The 10,300-nt window shown below is 38.3% G+C and overlaps 1 long non-coding RNA gene across 1 annotated transcript; it reads left to right on the forward strand.

Moving 5' to 3' along the window:
• Positions 1 to 2,656: 2,656 nt before the first annotated feature.
• On the forward strand, positions 2,657 to 8,021 carry LOC307014306. Its single transcript, XR_013801211.1, has 6 exons — positions 2,657 to 2,817; positions 2,932 to 2,979; positions 3,056 to 3,100; positions 3,217 to 3,300; positions 3,945 to 4,145; positions 7,894 to 8,021. It is a non-coding gene; the product is annotated as an uncharacterized lncRNA (long non-coding RNA).
• The last annotated feature ends 2,279 nt before the right edge of the window (positions 8,022 to 10,300 follow it).

Below are 10,300 nucleotides of genomic sequence, written 5' to 3' on the forward strand. Positions count from 1 at the left end.
GGATCTGATACAGACTGATCCAGATTTGAACACTTCTATGACGTCACTGAAGTGGCGCTACGGCTATTGGGCCAACTCCACCAATCAGGAGGAGACAGCCAAGGACATTGGAGACGCTGTAGTACATATTCCAGGCCTGTAGATGGTGCTGTTCTCACAGAATCAGCCCATGAAAAGACAGTGTTAAATTGAGCGAAATGAGGAATGGCTAAAATACATGATCTGTTTGGTATTTTGAAAAATAAAAAGTATAAATATGCCTTATATAGGTATGGTCCTACACTATATTATTCAGATATAACATGATAGGTCCACTTTAATCCAAAACAAAGCCGCTCTCGCTAAACTGTCCTGCAACGCTGGCTATCAACTTGTTTGCTCAAGCCAGCCGTATCCTATCTAGTTAGGTGCGCGTTCACATAAAAGGGGTGGTATTTGGAGCATTCGACTAATCACAAACATGGACAAGGCTAGAGCAGCGTACTTCACAGCGAATGAGCCGCTTTGAGGACTTCAAGCACATCATAAAGGTTAAAAGCAACACGGTTGGGGCTGCCAAAAGTCTCCAAAGCGGTTGGCAACAAATTGCTGACTCCGTCAATGCGTAAGTAAATTACGTCCTATGTAACAGCGTGCACAGCTGCACATCTTTAAAAAGTGTATTGGACGGCAGTCATGTCACGCTTCCAGATTAATTTGGTAGTTTAGCGGATAAATAGTCATTAAAATACCAAATTGATCATTGAGTGGCAGCCTTTTTGTCTTTATAATATCATCGGCCGAGGGTCACAAATGGACTTTAAGCCTAATATTTGTTTTAATCCTTTTAATTTATAGCATTGTTTTTAATTCAAGCTGTACATGACATTTTTTGTTTCGTTTTTCAGATGTAATCCCGGCGGCTCCAAAAGGACCTGGGAACAGACCAAAATAAAAAATAAGAACATCCTTCAATCTGGTAAATGTCCCTCTTGAGACTGTTGAGATCATCATATCAAGTGAATACTTAAAAAGAAAGTTAGTTATAATCAAATATGATCAATCATATTATTGTATAAACCTATAATGAAAATGCTTGTTGATGGTTTTTGAATATGTATGTATTTTTACAATTGTATCTGTTGCTGTGTTGATAACTTCGCGTTTTAAAAAGAGGGTGTTGAGATCTTCATAGTATCAAGTGAATACTTAAAACGAAAATTAGTTATAATCAAATATAATCAATTACATTGATTATAACCCACAATGAAAATGTTTCCTAAGTTATGTTTTTCTATATTTACAGTATAAATAAAGTGGTTTGTTAAGTTGAGTGTAAGGCCTATAATAAGTTATGGGTGTCACTGATAAGGGAGAAGGCAGTTTCTTCCCTCTCTCCCTACAGCAGTGCACAAGGAGGGGGGCTCCTGACTTAAGGAGAAAAACATTGAGGCCTCAAAAAGGTGGTTATGTCATAGCTGAGAATAATATTTAGTAATTTCTGCAGGGGTCATGTCCTTTTTTACACAAACATGGGAAGGTGTGTCTTATGCCATAGCCAATAGAATATGTCCAGTCCTGTACATCAGTGCCCATACCCACTTGTTTTCATTGGTTGGGTATGGAGGAGGTGTTTTTGGGGTTTTCTATCCGGTTTTTGGAGCATAAAGAGACTGGCTTTTTGGAGAGAGCGAGAGAGAGAGAAGGGGGGGGGGGGGGATTCCCCCGGTATATTCTCTCCCGGTAAAGGCTCTGTCCCTCAGAGCTGGGTTTTTGCTTTCGGTAAGGTTCTCTCGAGCTGTGTAACTATTGCTTAAATCTCTGTGTATTGAATGCTGAGAAAACTTCTTAGCCAAAACATTCTTTAAATGTGATGAACTTCTTAGCCAAAACATTCTTTAAATGTGATGGACTTCTTAGTCAAAACATTATTTAAATGTGATGGACTTCTTGAACCAATAATTAATAAATGAGTTGGAATTCTTAAGCGTACCATTCTTAAATGTGTCAGGATTTTAGAACTAATTAGAGAACCTTCGCCACCACGAGGAAATTCCTTTTGAATTTTGTCGGAAGACTTTAATGGGTGAACTATGAATTAAGGTTTTAGATTATAAAATAACCCCAGCATGATATGTTTAGTATGATTAAAATGTTGTAAAGAGAGAAGGTAAAAACCCTGTATTAGTTTGGACCTATTTTTCTTCAAATAAACTGATCCCACCTTTTGGATTGGGAAAACTTAAAAGACATCAGTGCTCTCCTCTCCTGCTTCAAAGGTAAGATTGCACCCTGCCACACTCACATTTAGGTAGGACCACACCTCATTTACTGATATCAAAATCCTTCGGGATCGCTTAAACAGATTTAAGAGAGTTGTCTGAATTGAAACAGCAGTTAATTGAACCTGGTTCTTCGGGGAGTTAATAGAGGTGAGATCTTGCTGACGTTGGTGGATCTTAGCCAACCAGTAAACTTACATAGACTCAATAACTTCGGTTAGGTCAATTAGTAGGTCAGAGTAATTTCCCGGAATAAATTATCAGGACCTCCCAGCTCCCAACAAGACCTTGAAAATACATATACGTTTTGTATTGCTTCAATTGGTCTGTGTTTCATAACTGTATAGGAAAGCGGTCACATTTTTCCCAATTCTTGCAGCCAACAAGAAAAAAAAGGACCAGAGGAAGACAGAAGGGGGTTCTCCTCCAGCTGAGTTCACCCCTGCCGAGGGGCTGGCCCTCAGCAACAATGAGGGTCGGCCCTTGATGGTAGGGGTGGAAAGGGGGTTCTCTAGAGACCCTGGTGGCAGCAGCTCCCACCACCTTTGTATACAGGGTAAGAGTCAGGGAGCTTTAAGCAGCTGGGATGCTATAAAACACAAATATATATTATATGAATTTTTTGGGGAGTAAGTAACATGTATTTTATTGTTCTGCTGATGATGGGAAGAACGTGGTGTTGCTGCCCCCCCAATCAACCACTATACCTCATATAGAGGTAACGTAACCTTTGGTATGTCACCTTGAGCTGAATATGGATAAAATAGACAATTTACATTGCTTCTTTTTTTCAGGGGGGCCTAGATGAGGATGACACACTGTCAGAGAGCGCAGAGATGGTGTGGACACGTTGCTTTAATTGATTATTTCTGTTTACTTGCACATGGTGGTGGTCTGCACATGGGACAAATAACTACTATGTATTGAAAAGATATTTGCTTTGCTCAATTTGCAGAAAGAATGAACTCTTCCTCCCCCGCAGCTACAGGTGGTGATTCCTCCCCGACAGCAGATGCTGATTCCTCCCCCACAGCTACAGGTGCCGATTCCTGCCCCACAGCCTGGGCCCTAACAGATATTGTTCTAAACTGTATTAAAGTAAACATGTATTATTTTTAAACTGTATTGAAGTGAACATGTATTATTTGGGACTGTTTTCAAGTAATCCTATATATATAACCTTCTCACTTACACTCACTGACCCAGTTACCAGCACATACACATATTCTTTTCAAGGTTCTTTCTGGGGCCAATATATCTTTGTACAATGTTTGATTGTCTGGAAAAGAATAGTTTGTGTGAAATATTCCTTGGGAAAGTAAAGGAGTGAATTCAGGTGCAAGATAAAGATTGATTCTTTCCTTGTTTACTTCCGAAGCTCTCACGCTCTGTTCAGAAATAAAATACTTTTTCCCAGAACTCTGATTCGCTGTATTGGGCCCGACCAGAAGTGAATCCAACCAGTAAGAACACCTAGGGGAGTGAGCAGCCGACACAACTCCTCCCCACGGACTCTCTGATTCGCTTATGAGTTAAATCGACCAATTCGAGATTTGGGGGGGAGTGCTCTGTTAGGGGGTACTCTGTAACTTGTATTGGTGTTTTTTTTTACCATTAAAATCAGATTATTGTTATAACTTTTATTCCGGTGTTTTGAACTCCTTCTTTTATTGATCTGACCAGGCTCATCTAACGGACGACGCGGAGCGGAGGTTGGCTTTAAGCCACCACCACTGTGTTTGCTCCTACAATTCTGGTGACCCCGACGTGATGAGTGCTGGTCTCTAGAAGGACCACTGGCAGCCAGCGGATGGAATTTATTCCAGGGGAGGACACCCCGACACCACTGACAACTAAACCAGGGTGCCCTACATAGATACAAAGGTAAGCAGATACCTGTTGATTACCTAAATCTGTTATTTGGCTATACTACAACATTTTTTAGTTGTCAGCGGCGTTCTCAGTGTTCTTAGTCACGGTAACAAATACAATACATATTTTAGTTAAGTTATAAGTGTTTGTAAGAGTCGGGTAGCGCATTCCCGTACCTTAACTCACTAAAGAAAGTGCTTAGAGTCGGGTAGAGCATTCCTTTACCTAAGGCACCAAGAGAGTTATAAGTTATTAAGTGTTTGTAAGAGTTGGGTAGTGCATTCCCGTACCTTAACTTACTAAAGAATGTAAAGTGAATCAGCGAGGTCCCCGTGAGGTAGTCTACTCCTGCACGAATGTATAAGGGAATAAACTCTGTGTGATTTTTTGCGTCGAATCTGTGTAATAATTGAGAGGAAAGAGCAGAAGTATATAGTTATTGTCGACAGGAGACAAAGTTTGCAGAGCTGAGAGCTTTATCAGACAGAGGAAGCTCATTCTTGGTCAGCTGCTGCCCTCTGGTGGCGAACAGGGTGTATAACAATATTCTGTGTTGTTTGATGCTGGAAACTTTGAATTTTGGATTCAGACTATGTGCACGTCTGAATTAAGGACAGGGCAGTCAAATAAATAGAATAAGGACATTAAGAGTAACGACAAGAATTGTCCAGTGTATTAATAAATAGTATAAACCTATATCAACCTAGTCAGATAAAAAATACGAAGTCATAATGGAATGAGAATTTGAATGAGAAGAGCGTGAGTTAGGAGCTTACGAGAACAGTGGGTTCAAGCAGAAAAATTTATTAGCAGTGGGATTAAAACGGCGGATCGTAAAAAGTCCTCCATAGATCTCAGTTTCCTACTCAATAAAATGATAGCAGAAGACAGAGAAGGAGCCAACGAGACATTCGGATATTTGTCTGTTGATTGTTCTGTCTGTTGGTTGTCATTGTTGATTAGTAAAGGTCTTGTTTTATGTTGATAGATGTTTTGGTAATAATCTGTTGTGAATTGTTGAAAGAAGCCCCCTTCTCTTGAAAAGGCTGAGAGCTCCAGCCGGGGGGTGTCAGTATTTGTCTGTGAAAGTATCCCCCCCTCTTTCTGATTCTGTAGAAGAGGAGATCCTTTGTTTTATCAGCCACAAGAGCAGCAGTGTGTCTGCTTGCTCTTTTCTCTGATGCCTGAAAAAAGGAGTGGGTTTAAATAAGGAGTAAAAGATCAATGAGTGATCTGAAGTGAGAATGAATACATTGAAAATGTACCAGCACACACACATCAATGAGTGATTTGAAGTAGTAGATATATTGAAATAAATAAGAAACTATAATTTGTTGTGTTTAGCATAGTTTTTGTAGGATACAGTTACGTCACATTATGGTTTTTATGAGAAGTTTTGAGAACTGATTGTTACCATTGCATTGCATTGTTAATTTCATGGTATTTGTCATTAACTTAGAATTGTACTTAAATATATTTCAAAGAAAACATTATATTAGATACAGTAACATTAAGGGAAAGTAAAAAGAAGTTTACTGAGTATATGAAGTACATTAAGGGTAAGGTTTTATTAAAATTAAATATAATAGTGGATTTTCCCACCTAGTGTGATTTATGAGAAGCTTGTGGACAGGAGCAGCTGCAGGGTGCATGGAGGAAAGAGAGAGAGACAGGAAAAGTGTTGAGGATATGGCATTCCACTAAACTTGAAGAATCTCGTTTAATTTGGCATATTACTCTCAATGAATATAAGAAAGCACTGCGTAAAGCGAGAGCAGCCTACTACTCTTCATTAATAGATGAGAAATGCAAGATTTCCTTTCAGCACTGTAGCCAGGCTGACAGAGAGCCACAGCTCGATTGAGCCTTCTATTCCCATAGCACTCAGTAGTAATGATTTTATGTGCTTTTTTAACGATAAAATTGTTACTCTTAGAAACAAAATTAATGACCTCTTGCCTTTGACCAGTATAGTGTTATCAAGAGCACCCGGAAACCTAAGCTCTAATATTACACTAGATAGTAAACTAGAATGCTTTTCAGCCATAAACCTTGAACAATAAAATTCAATGATTCTCTCTTCCAAACCATCAACGTGTATCTTAGACCCGATTCCAACTAAGCTGTTAAAATACGTTTTTCCTTTAATTAGCACTTCTTTATTAAATATTATGAATATGTCTTTATTATCAGGCTATGTTCCACAATCATTCAAAGTAGCAGTGATAAAACCGCTTCTTAAAAAGCACAACCTCGATCCAGAGGTTTTAGCCAACTATAGACCAATTTCTAATCTTCCGTTCCTCTCAAATATTCTTGAGAAAGCAGTCGCAAAACAGCTGTGTGATTACTTAAAAATCTATGATTTATTTGAAGATTTTCAGTATGGCTTTAGAACACATCATAGCACAGGGACAGCTCTGGTTAAAGTCACAAATGACCTTCTAATAGCCTCTGACAAGGGACTTCTCTCTATTCTTGTCTTGCTCGATCTCAGTGCTGCATTTGATACTATCGACCATGATATCCTATTGCAAAGACTAGAGCACTTAGTTGGCATACAGGGAACTGCTTTAGGCTGGTTTAGGTCCTATCTTTCTGAACGCTCTCAGTTTGTACGTGTCAACGATGAATCTTCCACGCAAACCAAAGTTAGCCATGGAGTGCCACAGGGCTCAGTGCTCGGACCTATTTTGTTAACATTATATATGCTTCCGTTAGGCAATATTATAAGGAATCATTCTGTAAACTTTCATTGTTATGCGGATGATACTCAACTATATTTATCAATCAAGCCTGATGAAATTAATCATCTAAATAAAATTCAAGACTGCCTCAAGGACTTAAAAACGTGGATGACCTTACATTTTTTGATGTTAAACACGACCAAAACTGAAGTTATTGTACTCGGCCCAAAGAATCTACGAAACAAATTATCTAAAGATATACTAACTATGGATGGAATTAATTTGGCCTCCAGTGAGACTGTAAGGAATATTGATGTTATATTTGATCAGGATTTATCCTTTAACGCCCACATAAATCAATTTCAAGGACCGCCTACTTCCATCTACGTAACATTGCACAAATCAGGCACATCCTGCCTCAAAACGATGCAGAGAAACTAGTTCATGCATTTGTTACTTCAAGGCTGGATTATTGTAACTCCTTATTATCAGGGTGTACCAAGAAGTCAGTCAAGTCGCTTCAGCTGATTCAAAATGCTGCAGCTTGTGTACTAACCAGAGTTAGGAAAAGGGACCACAGTACTCCTGTTCTGGCTGCCTTACACTGGCTCCCTATAGAACACAGGATATAATTTAAAATTCTTCTTCTCGCCTACAAAGCCCTTAATGGGCAGGCGCCATCTTACCTTAAATAACTCATTATACCCTACTAGGGCATTGCGTTCCAAGAATGCAGGGTTGTTGGTTGTTCCTAGAGTCTCTAAAAGTACAATGGGAGCCAGAGCCGTTTCTTATCAAGCTCCACTTTTGTGGAATCAGCTTGCAGTTTGTGTTCGGATGGCAGACACCCTATTCATTTTTAAGAGTGCGCTTAAGACCTTCCCTTTTTGATAAAGCTTATAGTTAGGGCTGATTAGATTCAGCCCCTAGTTTTGCTGATATAGGCTTAGTTTGTCGAGGGACATCTTACTTCTTCCTTCTCTCTGTCTATACCTGTGTAGTCTCATGTTCCGATTAACCCAGCTTCCCCAAATGTCTTTCTTTTTGGTGTCTATATACGCCGGGATCCGTAGTCATGGATGATCCTGCGGTCCTGTGTCATGGATCGCGAGTCCTGGATCTTGAGTCGTGGCTGTGGTCCTGGATCATAAGTCCTGGATGGATATCCTCGTGGATTCATCTTCCTATTATACACACATGCATTTCCAAACATTTGGTCTACCTATGCTGCAAATGTATTATCTTTTCAATATACACACGGCATCTATTGCACGTCTGTCCTTCCTGGGAGAAGGATCCCTCCTCTGTTGCTCTCCCTGAGGTTTCTCCCATTTTTCCCTTTAAACTATGGGTTTTCTCTGGAAGTTTTTCCTTGTACGATGTGAGGGTCTAAGGACAGAGGGTGTCGTATTGTCATACTGAAATTCTGTACAAACTGTGAAGTCCACTGAGACAAATGTAACATTTGTTTTATTGGGCTATATAAATAAACATTGATTGATTGATTGATTGATTGATTGATTGATTGATTGATTGATTGATTGATTGATTGATTGAGATGTTCTCAAGAGTGGGAGTTTTCACAATGCTTTTTAGTTTTTATTTAAAGAATTAAGTGATAAGGACAGAAAGCTGTTCCGTGATGATTTATTTAGGTTTCAGCTTTAGTAATAATGAAGATTACATTTTGTAATAATTGGTTTAAGTGTTCCAAAAAGATATTCATTAACTGTAATCAGATAACTTGTTTTTTTTTAAATATAGCGCTAAATACAGTTAGTTTTGTATTCTGTTACAAATCTAACCATGCTTGTAACACAACTTAGATAAACAATTTGAAAATGAATAGAATAAGCAAGAAGATTAAAGATTAATTTATAATGGTTAAGGAGGGTTTCCTTGTTTTGCCTATTAACTTAGAACTGAAGTAATAAAGAATACCATTAGTTGGTTTTAACATTAACATGTTTCAGCATTCCTGACCATATAGACACTCAGCTGTTTTATTTTGTAACCCGTTGGGGGACAGATTTAAATTGAGTCTTTCTCTAGTTGCTGATTTGCTGTGATTACAGCAGCATTGGATAGTTATGCACCACCTTTGGGTTTTACTCGGAATCAGTGTGTTGGTGGAAAGTTACTCACTCCAGAAACAGAAGAACTGTGCAAAGAACGCATCTCTGAGGAGGTTTTGACCTTTTGCTTGTGCCTCGTTGTCAAGGCAACTGTGGTGTGAGGAGGAACTGCAGTTTTTGGGGATTTCAACTGTGCAGGGGACAACGTGTGTCTGCTGATTATACCACATTGATCCAAGAGTTTCCATCACAATACCAGAGAGAGTTTCCTTGAGCTCACTCACCAGGGCCGTTTCTAGCTTTTTGGGGACCCTGCCACTGACTACAGCTGCAGAGGACAACGCATCACTGACTGTTCTCATGATGACAAGATCTTGAGACAGACTTGTCTCAGACTGTTCAGACTCTGAATAAATCATGCAATGATTTTACAGCATAACTGTGCAAGAGTTTCCAGAGGGTGGTGTAGAACATTATGCTTAGTGTTTAAGAAGAGAGGCTGATTGTTTAAACGATGGTTTGGAATGCTGAAAAGATTAAAGTTTAATATCCTTGTTGAGCAAACAAGACATCTGATTATTATGTCACACATAATAATCTTGACATAGAAACTAGCTATGGGTAAAATGTGTCGTTATACCATTGTTATCATGAACAAAAAATAAATAGGGAAATAGTATCTGCTTAAAGATGAACGGATTTCATATCCTAGAGAGGATTAGTTATATTGTGAATACTCCACAAGGTATTTACTAATGTATTTTAAAGAACCAAATTTAAAGAAATTGAATTGACTTGATAAATAAGTAAAGATAAAAAGTTGTATTACCCATTAATCAATCAATTGGTAAATTAAAAATAGCAGTAAAGAAGAAACTATTAAAGTAAAACGAGAAAATAATCCTAACACACACTGAAGGTACGGTGGGATAAAGGGGGAGACATGATGGAAATATTCACTACACTTTCAGCAGTGGGTGTTTTGGAGTTAGGAGTATAAGAGTAGAACAGATTCTTCAATCTTTTCATCATTTCATCTTTTCGAGTTTTTATTCATGTGAGAATTGGGTAGTGTTTTAAGTTGTTACAGTATTCATCTACAGTTTAAAGGGAGAGTTTTAGTAACCACTCAATAAAATCAGACAAATATTTATTTATATATGTTGAAGGGAAAGCTAGTTCTAAACAAAATGTAGTATTTCAATTTGAGGTATTGGTTTCACCATTGTGGCATATATTACTACAGGAGAACTTTTTATGGGGAAATAACTGTTGTTTGTAGTCCAATATGTAGAGTTTAAAATAAAATTAAAATTAAAAACAGCTAATTTAATTTTGGAAAAACAATATAATGAGTTAAGAAATACATGGTAGAGCTTTAAAGATCCTAATGATGTTTTGATTC

This window comes from Notothenia rossii, assembly GCF_949606895.1.
Source record: "Notothenia rossii genome assembly, chromosome: 1".
NCBI lineage: Eukaryota > Metazoa > Chordata > Actinopteri > Perciformes > Nototheniidae > Notothenia > Notothenia rossii.